The sequence below is a fragment of the Diaphorina citri genome, unplaced genomic scaffold, assembly GCF_000475195.1.
Source record: "Diaphorina citri unplaced genomic scaffold, Diaci psyllid genome assembly version 1.1 scaffold1235, whole genome shotgun sequence".
In the NCBI taxonomy this organism is placed as follows: Eukaryota; Metazoa; Arthropoda; class Insecta; order Hemiptera; family Psyllidae; genus Diaphorina; species Diaphorina citri.
Window position 1 is genome coordinate 57,086 of NW_007378664.1, and position 12,469 is coordinate 69,554.

Below are 12,469 nucleotides of genomic sequence, written 5' to 3' on the forward strand. Positions count from 1 at the left end.
CTAGAAATCTCTTTACCCCCTATCTCACCCACCCCACAAACAGAAATCCCGTTTAGGAAGCAAAAATTAACCACCCCGTCCGTCCGTCTGTCCGCAAGATGAAAAACAAGCTTGTCCAACCCTATAATCGGGTTAACGGGTTAAGCTTCCCCCTGAAGGGACCGAGGGGGGATTAATTTAAATTAAAATAACCCCCCCGGCCCCCACCCCTGAGGGGCAGGGGGCCGGGTGCACTCAGAGACGATTTCATGCATGCATACTTTTTCACGTTTTCATTTTGGAATGTAATTTGTGGTAGGTATTTTTTTTTTTTCTCCTGTAACTGGGCAGTTATTTTACCCTCCCCTCCAATCTCCAGTGGACCTTCCCCTCCCTGAATCTCTTCCTCTTCATTTGAAATCTCCTCCCTCCCTCCCTTCTTCCCTTTTAGAACAATGTTGACAATATTTTGTATATTTCCTCGTAATCTCTTTTTTTCCTGTTGTGGCGTAGGATGTACCTACATAACATGACTTTTGCCTAGTGGTTGTATCCATTTTTTTTTTTTTTTTTTTTTTTTTTTTTTTTCACCTTCCTCTTTTTTTTTTTTTTTTTTTTTTCTCCTTTTTTTTTTTTTTTTTTTTTTTTTTACACTCCTCCTAATTCTTGTTCTTACTCTTGTTTCCCTCCTCCTCTTTAGTCTTCTTCTCCTTCTGCTTCGTTTTCTCCTCCTCCTTCTTCTTCTTCTTGTTGCTGTTGTTGTTGTTCTTCTTCTTCTTCTTCTTCTTCTTCTTCTTCTTCTTCTTCTTCTTTTCTTCCCCCTTTTTCTTCTTCTCCTGCTCCTTCTTCTTTCTCTGTTCCTTTTTTCTACTCTTCTTCTCTTCCTACTCATCCTCATCCTTGATCTTCCTCCTCCTCCTCCTCCTCCTGTCCTTTTTCCGCTCTTTTTCTTCTTCTCCTCATCTCCTCCTCCTTTTTTCTATAAAGATAATTAAATGTAAACATTCGCGACCAAAACATTCTGAGACACAATTGAACAAGTTTGATAGGCCCAGTGTTACTTCCTCATCATATTGGACGGTTGGCAAAAGATATAAAATGTCGATATTCGAGAGGTATAGCACCATTATTTCGACAGTATCATAATACCTACCTACTCTTGCAGTACAATAAGAAGAATGAAGAAGAAATAAAGACATCTGTAGGTAGATGGAATAATGCAGTTTTCTGCGATGCACAAAGGAAAATGCTCTCGAAAATCTGAATTTAAATTAACTTTTCGCTGTACGTGCTTATAGGTACGTTATTGGCGGTAATACGATAGTATCAGCAAAGAACAAGTCTGAGAGGCCCAGTGTTACTTCCTCATCATATTGGACGGTTGGCAAAAGATGTAAAATGTCGATATTCGAGAGGTATAGCACCATTATTTCGACAGTATCATAATACCTACCTACTCTTGCAGTGCAATAAGAAGAAGAAATAAAGACATCGGTAAATATAGATGGAATAATGCAGTGTTCTGCGATGCACAAAGGAAAACGCTCTCGAAAATCTGAATTTAAATTAACTTTTCGCTGTACGTGCTTATACATAGGTACGTTATTGGCGGTAATACGATAGTATCAGCAAAGAGGTTAAACTGGTGGTTTCTGAAAAGTCAGTCTAGTCTGGAGATTTTAATTAAAATGATAATTTTCAGACGAAGATTTCGTGTCATGCTGCAAGATACTATTTTTACATTTTTTTCGTGAAACAATAGAATATCCTTTTGGCGATGTAATCTTGTAAAATTTTAACATGAGTTTCCAGACAATAGAGTCGTGATCAAATTTAAATTAGGAAGGTGGAAAAAAAGGAAGGAAAGGAGAAGGGGGGAAAACAGAAGAAAAGGGAGATGATTATCAAAAACTTCAACGCTTGTTGCCTTCTTGTCTACTCTCTCTTCTTCCATTTACTTATTTAATCACGCTGGGCGAGGTCAATGTGAGGAGGACGGTACTTTGGGCATGGATAAGCCACTGATTCCTGTCAGTTTGGCGGTCACACGCCGACAAATTACGACTACGTCTCAGTCTTCTCATTTTCTCGTGACTTGCGAAATGTAAAGTTGTTTCGGAAACAGGCCCCAGCTATCTACACCAGCCTTAACATCTTAGGTAGATCGTACAGCCCCTTGAGGGGTGTATCAAATTTCATTAGTTTATTTTACCTTTGGTTGACCGCAAATGCTAGATATACAGCTCAGTTGCTTGGCAATATCTTAATTGATAGAAGGATGACTAGGTGGGTATTATACAGCTTCAGGAAATTCAGACACTCACCTAGAACAGATAAAAGAAAAATATGACATCAATTTATTGAAGGGTTTAACTTGAGAAGTGGGCTAAAGAGAGAAAAAACCACTTACAAACAGTCTAGTTAGCTATTAGGTTGCGGGTTCGATTCCCGTCCGGGGCGGACTTTATCCTCAACAGATAACGCTCGCTCTCGGAACGGCTGGCTTTCTCCTATTATTGTATAATTGTACCTATCCTGTGTTCCTTCTCTCTCTGATTTCGGGACAATAAGACCTCAGCAGTTACAGTTCCCTCTATCAAACCTCCTCCCAAAGAAAGAGGACTTTACAGAGGAGGAAGAGAGAGAGAGAGAGAGAAGAGAAAAACACGGATAAAAATGAAGATTTACCTACCTACAAACTTCCTAGTATAGTGGTACTCATCATTGACCGTGAATATCAGACCTAGAGTTCCCAGGTATAATTTGTTCACACACACATAGGTACCTAACTACTTTATAGGTATACAAACACAGGCACCTAACTACTTTATAGCTATTTAGCTATACAAACAGGTACTAACTACCTATAGATGTTATGGGAGCACATGGCTTCCTACAGTATAGGAACCTACTGTAATTCATTCATAGGTTGCGTCTTCTATTGGAGAAGGTAGCTCTATATTTCTTCAATCATTTCTCGCCACTTTGCTCTATCTTGCGCCAGTTTATGAACATCAGGACCGCAATGTGAGTTTGAACTTAATAAGATTAGCAATAAGTTTAACTCAATTTACATTCCAGGGTATACCGTATAGTCGTATACCTAAAAAACTGATTACACAAAATTCAACTGATTGGCCATAAGGAGTGCGAAAATTAGCTGACCATAAGGCAATATGCAAAACGGCGGTTTACATCGTTTGGCGAAAGAAAATTTCGGAAAAGTCGTACCATTTTCCAGTAGTCGGAATCATACTCCTTATTGCCAATCAGTTGAGTTTTATGATCCCGAAAGTGGTTTTTCCTGTACTATTGGAAAATGGTACGACTTTTCCGAAATTTTCTTTCATTCGGAGTCAGCTTTTGTAGATCCTATAACTAACGTAACTCCGTTCCAATACGGGACTTCCCTAACCATATTACTTTTATTAACTTGACCTTGTCCCAATACATAGAGGGAAACCCCAATAGGTACACCCCGAGACAAAACATAACCATATACCATCTCCCAACTTAAACTTTTCCCCATTCTCAATACATCCTGAGTCACCTGACCATAACCTGACCTTATCCTTTATCCCTATCCCATCCTGAATAACATAACCATATAACCTGACCTACATTAATTTCAACAAAACACGTCTCAACCATCCTTTTGACATATGTGTTGGGTGGAAATGTAACCTTGCTTTGTGTCTTGTTTCGGGAATAAAATCCTGATGATACTAAAAACTGACCATCGAACATTTGACCCGATTACATTACTTTCCTTCCTATAGGATAAGGAAAGTAAAAAGTAGATAACCGTCACCTGAGCCGTAATTAAAACACCAGCCAAGTAAAAAATAGTGAAAATAAGAGTGGCTAAGACACAAACTATCACATCACATTGGCCACACACATTTTCAACACACCATTATTTTTTTCTACAACAAATCAACCTTCAAAATTCCTGCTCACTGCAAAAAATTCTCAACTATTCCCAAAACTACAGCACATTGAAGCCCCCAACACAGACAACAATTTGTACGACTTTCGAAGTCCCGAAGGTACGGTGGTACATCAGACAAATATTGGAGAAAGCAATAGAACTCTGAACGTACGGTAATACAGACAAGTGGAGAAAGGAATCGAAGCCTGACCGCACGGTAAACGAGACACGTACCAGAGGAAGAAAAACCGCACGCCTGATTTTCCGCAAAAGACAGATCCACAGAAAATGCCACCCACAATTTTATCTAAATTCATGGAATATTAAATTAGAACCACCTGTTTACAATACCGGAAAGTACCGAGGAAAAGCTTGAATATCCTGTTGACCATAAGTACCTACATTTTGTCCCTCCTCCTCTTCGTCCTCCTCCTCCTTATATTCTATAACTCTTTCTTCTCCTCCTGCACCTCCTCCCTCTTCTTGTAGCTAACGATTTCCTCATTTTATCTAAATTCATAGAATATTAGATTAGAACCACCTGTTTACAATACCGGAGAGTACCGAGGAAAAGCTTGAATATCCTGTCGAACATAAGTACCTACATTTTGTCCCTTCTCCTCTTCGTCCTCCTCCTCCTTATATTCTATAACTCTTTTTTCTCCTCCTGCACCTCCTCCCTCTTCTTGTAGCTAACGATTTCCTTCGTTCTATAACTATTTCTTCTTCTCCTAACCCTCTTTTCCCTCATCCTCCTCCTCCTTCTCCTGCCTCTTCTTATGACCCTTTTCTTCCTCCTCTCCTCCATCTTCTTCTCCCAACCCCCTTCCTCCACCTCTTCGTCTTCTCCTAGCCCTCTGGTTCTTCTTCCTCCTCCTTATCCTGAAATCCTTTCTCTACTCCTCCTTCTTTTTCTCGTCCACCTGCATCGAGTCGTTAAAAAAGGCTGCTGCAAAAGCTCATCCTTTTAACTTAACAAGCTCAAAATATGTAGGTTTGTAGGTACAGTTAGTAGATCTCTAATTCTCTGTCATTTTTTTCATTTAACAAGCATGACCGCTTAAAAAATATAGACTTACCAGCCTACCCAACTCTTCCTATACCTCCTACCCCATCCTTTCTCCTACCCATTCCTATCCCATTGGGATGGGAACCCTGGCACGTGACCCCCCCCCCCTTTCAATCCCTCCTAGAAATCTCTTTACCCCCTTTCTCACCCACCCCACAAACAGAAATCCCCTTTAGGAAGCAAAAATTAACCACCCCGTCCGTCCGTCTGTCCGCAAGATGAAAAACAAGCTTGTCCAACCCTATAATCGGGTTAACGGGTTAAGCTTCCCCCTGAAGGGACCGAGGGGGGATTAATTTAAATTAAAATAACCCCCCCGGCCCCCACCCCTGAGGGGCAGGGGGCCGGGTGCACTCAGAGACGATTTCATGCATGCATACTTTTTCACGTTTTCATTTTGGAATGTAATTTGTGGTAGGTATTTTTTTTTTTTTTTTTCCTTTAACTGGGGAGTGTTTACCTGCCACTCCAGATCTCCAGTGGCACCTCCCCCCTCCGGGCTTCCCTCGTGTTCCACCAGGCTTGTCAGTGGTGGCATGAGAAATCTCCTCCTCTTGTTCATTTGTAGAACAAGTGTTGACAATACTTTTGTAGTTTTTTTTTTTTTTTTTATTACTCTACACCTTCGCTCTATTTGACGAAACTCTAAGAAGGCTCAAGCAAGGTAACTGATGTATTGGCAGCACCACAGACACACAGCATCCATCAACACACACCCATCAGCCACGACGACATCACCTTACAACACACATCATAATTAAATTTTAAATAACCCCCCGGGCGCCCCCACCCCTGAGAAGCGAGGTCCGGTTTTTCAGAGACGATTATCATGAATGCATACTTCTTTACGTGTTCTTTTGGAATGTATGTGGGTGATGGTATGTTTCATTTTCTCCTGTAATGGGAGCAGTTATTGTTACTCCCCTCCAATCTCAGTGGATCTTTCCTCCCTGATCTATTCATTGAAATCTCCTCGTCTCTGTCTTCCCTTTTAAACAATGGTTGACAATATTCTGGTTATAGTTCCTCCGTATCTCTTCTTTTTTCTTCCTGTTGTGGCCGTGGATGATGTTACCTACGATAACATGACTTTTGCCAGCTGGTTGTATTCATAATTTTATGTATACTCCTTCTAATTCTTGTTCTTCCTCTTGTTCTTCTCCTCCTCTGTAGTCTTCTTTCCTTTTGCTTCGTTTTCTCTCCTCTTCTTCTCTCTGTGTGCCTGTCGTTCTTCTTCTTCTTCTTCTCTCCTCCTTGTTGTTGTTCTTCTTCTCCTCCTCTCTTTCTCTTCTCTGTTCCCTTTTTTTCTACTCTTCTTCTCTTCCTAACTCATCCTCATTCGTTCTTCCTCCTCCTCCTCGCTCTGTCCTTTTTCCGTTTCTTTTTCTTCTTCTCCTCATCTCTCTCCTCCTTTGTTTCTATAAAGGCTTAGTTAAATGTAAACATTCCTGACCACATCAGGAGAACCTGGCCTAAAGGAAACCCATGCTTGTTTTATTTTTTCCATATGCGATTTGATGGACTGGGGTGTGTTTTTCTTATTATGCAAATATAAACTGAGTAATATTCTCTGTACATGGACCTGTGCATTAAGCTATACACTGTAAACAAACAAACGAAGCAAGTTATATATGTATTTTTAACTGGACTAACTTTTCAGTGATATTTGAGGTCTGTGGGCCGTCTATCAGAGAGACCTCTATCTGTCATAGGACATGACTTTTTGAACGCGTTAAGATAAGACCGATTTGGAAATACTTTGATTTAAATGTTTTTTTTTTTATTATTATTAATTTTATAAGTTTCCATTTATTGGTTTTTCAGAACAACTCTCTCATCAAATAAATTGTTAACAAATGGTATACCCATCCGTAAAAGCCGAAGCTTGTGCCACGGATGGGGAGTTCATTAATGGGGAGTTTTCGTTCATGTGGAAATGTTCAACAGTGGGAATTCGCTCGTTAGTTTTTCGACTTGGCTGAGCCTTTAGGAGACCACCAGACGACCTTTCTCAGACGATTTCTACACCTCACTGGAATTTTTTACAGTTCAGTGAGCTATGTAGAAAATTTTATCCAAATACCTAGTACCGGTAGAGAGTTACAATAGATCTCTGGAATAATGAGGCAGTATGGTTAGGACATTGCGGCTTTAATTAGAACATCTTTAGATTCGTTAGTGATTTTCACTGACTTATGAACAGGACCGCAATGTGAGTTTGAACTTAATACATCCTGAGTCACCTGACCATAACCTGACCTTATCCTTTATCCCTATCCCATCCCGAATAACATAACCATATATCCTGACCTACATTTCAACCCAACACGTCTCAACCATCCTTTTGACATATGTGTTGGGTGGAAATGTAACCTTGCTTTGTGTCTTGTTTCGGGAATAAAATCCTGATGAAGCCTCTAAGGAATTCCTGGCGTGAAAATTAAATATTAATGCACCTTGCCTTTCAGACGCGAAGATACCATGTTTTCGGGGGTAAACTTTCTTAGAGGTTTGACAAAGGCAGCTCTGTAACAACGGAGGCCTTTCCGTCCCGAAATCGAAGAGAGAAGGAAGACAGGATATGTAAAGTCAACCGTTCTGAGAAAGAACCTTGTCTATTGATGATACAACCAGCCCCGGGCGTTAATCGAACTGGCGCTCTTCGAACCGAGGGCGTTAATCGAACCGGCGGCCTAGCGCTTACAAGGCAGACTACCCTCCAAGCTAACTAGGCTGGTACTTTCAGTTAACCATTTAGTTAGATACCTGCAAAAGTCATGTTCTGTGCCTCACCTTTTCAGGACCGCTTTGCCGACTGTTAAGTCTACTCCGTCCTCTGCTGTCCTAGTATGTCGTATAGTAACTCCGCCATTGATATGTCTTGGTACCTATCTGTCATATGAACCAGAGGGAAAGCTTTCTTCTTCAAGCTTACGAATAATACATTAGGTTATTAACACAGGAGACACGAACCTGACTCAATCTCATCACTGTGTGGTTTTCTTCTGAGATACATCAGTTATTTTATCAACTCGTCAGATGTTCCCTGTGCTTCCACTAACGCTACCAAACCCCCTGTCCTCCCGATGTCTGCAATTGGTCGGCCCAAACCGGCTCCTGCTCTGTCCTTTATCGGCTCCAGGAAGACGGACATTGCTACTGTCCCCAGTAAGAGGTATTGTCAATTCTTTGTAACCAGAATAAATCCTGACATTTCGTCCAAGAAATTGGGTGAAAATCTTTTGAGTAGCGTACCAGACTTGTCGTCCGTGAAATGTTCGAGGATCAAAACAAAACACTCATCTTATGCGTCATTCCATGTGGTTGTTCCTGAGATCGAGAAGTCATTGGTGTGCAGTGGGGATGTGTGGCCGGAGGGCACTCTAGTCAAGCAGTTCGTTGGCAAGCTGTTAAAGAATTATGTTCTGGAAACCTTCTCATCTGACTCCCCTGATGACGTTCCTGATTCGCGGAATTCCACTGACCATGGCTCTGGTGTCAGATCAGCTGTTGACAGTCCTAATGTTGTTACCGGAGCGGGAAAAAATGCAACGAAGAAAACTGTTCCTCCTAAGTCAAATGTTGGGACGACCGCCCGGGGTCGGAAGCAAACTACCACGGCTGAAAAGGTCTCCTCTCCCAAAACCACTCTTGTCTCGCCAAAAAACATGAGACCCAGGGCGAACCTCAAAAATTCTTAACATGCTATTTTCAAAACGTAGGCGGTCTACGGACCAGATTTGACAAACTAAAGAGTAAAGTTGAGCTCTGTTCTTATGACATCATTCTTTTAACCGAATCTTGGTTGAATGACAATTTTTCTGTTAACGAGATTAAGCTTTTTAATTATGAATTGTATCGCTGTGATAGAAATGCTTTAATTTCGAACAAACTTAGAGGGGGTGGGGTCATTATTGCTGTTAGTAACAGATTCAATTCTAGGTTGGTTACCATTCCAGCACCCAGTCTGTCCTTTGACCATGTTTTTGTTTCTGTTGATTTGCCAGGTGACAAACTTTTACTAGGATGTACCTATATTCCCCCAGATTCTTCTCTTGATGTTTATCTTGAGCACTGTAATGTTGTTGAACAGCTGAGAAACAATTTACCTGATTCTCGTTTCTTTCTTGCAGGTGACTACAACTTGAAGACCGCTAGGTGGCGCGATGAGGAGGAGGCTGGTATGCTGGTTGAATGTTCCTGTGCATCTGCCATTTCACTCGCTGCTGTTCGGGTTTGTGAGTCTTTCAATGGACTTTCTTTGCGACAGGTCAACTCCTTACCGAACAACCATGGCGTGTTCTTGGACTTGTTATTCTCTGACTGTTCTGAAACCTCAACGCATATTGCTCATGATTTGCTGTTGGAAAACAATTTCCATCACTTGGCTTTTTGTTTCGACATTCCTTTGAAAGAGAGAGTTGAATTTATTACTGAGGTTGTTCAAATTTATGATTATGCTAAGTGTGACCTGATTGAGCTGAAATCTTATCTCAGTAAGGTTGATTGGTCATTTATTCTTTCCCAGGATGACATCAATTCTACTGTTGAAAGTTTTAACAACATCTTGCTGACTGGTATCGAGTTGTCTACTCCTCATCGAATCATTCATCCAAGTTCTTTCCCCAGGTGGTTCTCAGGGGATTTGAGGAGACTCATCTTCGTGAAGAAAATAGCTCATCTCACCTTCAAGCGTACTAATCTTCGTTCTGATTATGATCGGTTTTCCTCACTTAGAGCTCATTGTTGTTTTCTTCGCGACAACTGTCACAAGTCTCATCTTAAGAAAGTCAACAAGTATGTGAAATCTAACCCTCGCTATTTTTGGCGTTATTGTGATGAAACCAGGAAAGTTAGTGGCTATCCGAAAGATATGTTCTTACAGGGTGTTACAAGTTCTACACCTCAGGAAACTGCTAACCTTTTCGCAGATTCTTTTTCTTCTGTTTACATGGCATCTGATCTGCCCATTCCTGAGTATGCTTTGCATGACCTCGTGGATTTCAATACCTGTTCGGTGTCCGAGTCTGAGGTTTTCAAGGCCCTTAGCTCTCTTCCTCCTAAATTTTCGTCTGGACCTGACTGCATACCTTTTTTCATTTTGAAAAAGTGTGCTAGTGATCTTGCTCGTCCATTGACTTTAATCTTCAACAAATCACTCTCTACTGGAGTATTCCCGGTCACATGGAAGAAGAGTTTTGTGATTCCAATCTTCAAGTCAGGTAACAGGTCGGATGTTGCAAATTATCGCGGAGTTTGCATTCAATCAGCAATTCCTAAGATTCTTGATCGTCTGGTTTGCACTGAGTTGGCTTCTGCTTGTAAACAGCTCATTTCTAACCATCAACATGGCTTCGTTCCCAGGAGATCCACCGTCACTAACTTGCTCTCCTATCAGCATGATATTCTTCAAGCTATTCAATCTGGACAGGCTGTCCATTCTGTGTACACGGATGTGGCTAAAGCCTTTGATCGGGTTGATACTCGCTTTCTCATTGCCAAGATGAGATCCTATGGATTAGGTGATTCAATTCTTCATTGGTTCTCTGACTACCTTGCTGGTAGGACTCAACAGGTTAGGATCGGTAATTCTTTATCCTCCCCTATTGATGTACTCTCGGGAGTAGGCCAGGGCAGCCATACTGGTCCTTTGCTTTTTAGCCTGTTTTTTAATGACTTGCCCGAGGTCATTCGTCACTCTTCTATTTTAATGTTTGCGGATGACGTAAAATTGTACAAGTCCATCTCTGACAATAGTGACTGTATTCTTTTGCAAAGTGATCTGGATAGGTTCACCTCTTGGTTAACTCAGAATGGAATGCAATTGTCACTCCACAAGTGTGCCGTCATTGAGTTTTCTCGAAGCCACAGCTCTTATAATCATACTTATAACATCAATGCAGAATCTTTGCCCTATGTTCAACAGATTAAAGATCTTGGTATTTTGTTTGATCGTAACCTCTCTTTCATCCCACAAATCTCTAATCTTTCTCTGCGTTGCCATAAAGTCATGGGTTATGTATTCAGGAACTCCAAGGGTCTTTCATCAGAGGCTTTCTCACTGTTGTACAAATCTTTAGTTAGATCCTTACTTGAATATGCCAGCATAGTATGGTCTCCGTATTATGAAGTTCATAGTTATACCTTGGAGAGAGTTCAGAGGAGATTCTTATCTTATTTTAGGTATAGATTTCCTCAGGAAACTTCTTCTCTAGACACTTTGGCTGAACGGAGAAAGATGGTCGACTTGAGATTCTTGGACAAGTTGGTTGAGGGACAGATTGACTGTTCCAAACTGTTAGAATTAATAAACTTTGATTGTTCTCGTAGAATACGACATTGTAAAACTTTTTACGTTGATAAATGTGATAGAAATTATTTATATTTTGCTCCTATTAACCGTATGATGCGGGTAGCTAATAGTACCTAAGCTTTCAATTCTAGTCCTTTTTTTATATGTTTATTATGTAACTCTGTATTTTCTCTTGTATTTTTCAATTTTAAAATTTATATTTAAGTAAGTCTTCTTTGTGTATTGTGTATATTGTTCAAATATGTATACTGGGTTCGTCCCGTCAATAAAACAATAAAAAAAATATACTGTATAATAAAAAGTAAAAATGGCAGCATTTTGGCGTCTCCACTAATTTTGGATAATTTTGACAGAGGTCAGCACTGAGTTACCTTAACATACACCTGAGTTCCCAAGGACCTCAGTTGGATTCTTTGCATAAAATATATTATAGGGGAAAAATAAATTATAAATATTGATGATGAACTTTTTACGTTTTTTTTCTGTACTGACATATAAAATCAATTACGAGACCTCGCTCAGGTTCATTTGCAAAACTCTGGACGCCGGGCCCTCATGTTGGCACATTCCCTCTCATCTGACTGTGTGGAACATAAAGTTATACTCAAATAGCAATTCAATAATAACAACAATATGATACGAACGCGACTTCTCCTTCCTCATGGGCTTGCGGGAACGGTCGGCTGACCAAGCAATCGCGAAAGTTACTACAGACGAGAGAGACGAGGAGGATCGGAGGAGAGGAGACAGATGGAATTATGTATATACAAAGCGTCAATCACAGGATGCAATTCTCATCCGTCTCGGAGAAGTGATCCACAGATTTGAGATAGGAAGATGAAGAAGAGAATGGAAAATAGAAAAACTTAGGTAGGTAACATAAAGGAGGAAACAAACACAGTGCCGGCAGGTCAATGGAGCCCTGGGTTCTTATAGTTTACTGGGGTCTGCTTGGGGGAATGGACGTTTCCTGGAATGTACAGGATCTCTTAGATCTTCTTTCAATTTCGGGTAGCCAACGTGGAATAACTCAATCATCAGTTACCTAAGTGTACCAAAGCCAACCAAACTTGAAATTGTATTTTTCCCTTTGTGAGTTGAGCCTTGGTGGAGTGAGTCTTTCTATCGTTTCGGTTCTTTTAAATAGAGATGTCTTTTTTACTTTCTATTTACTTAC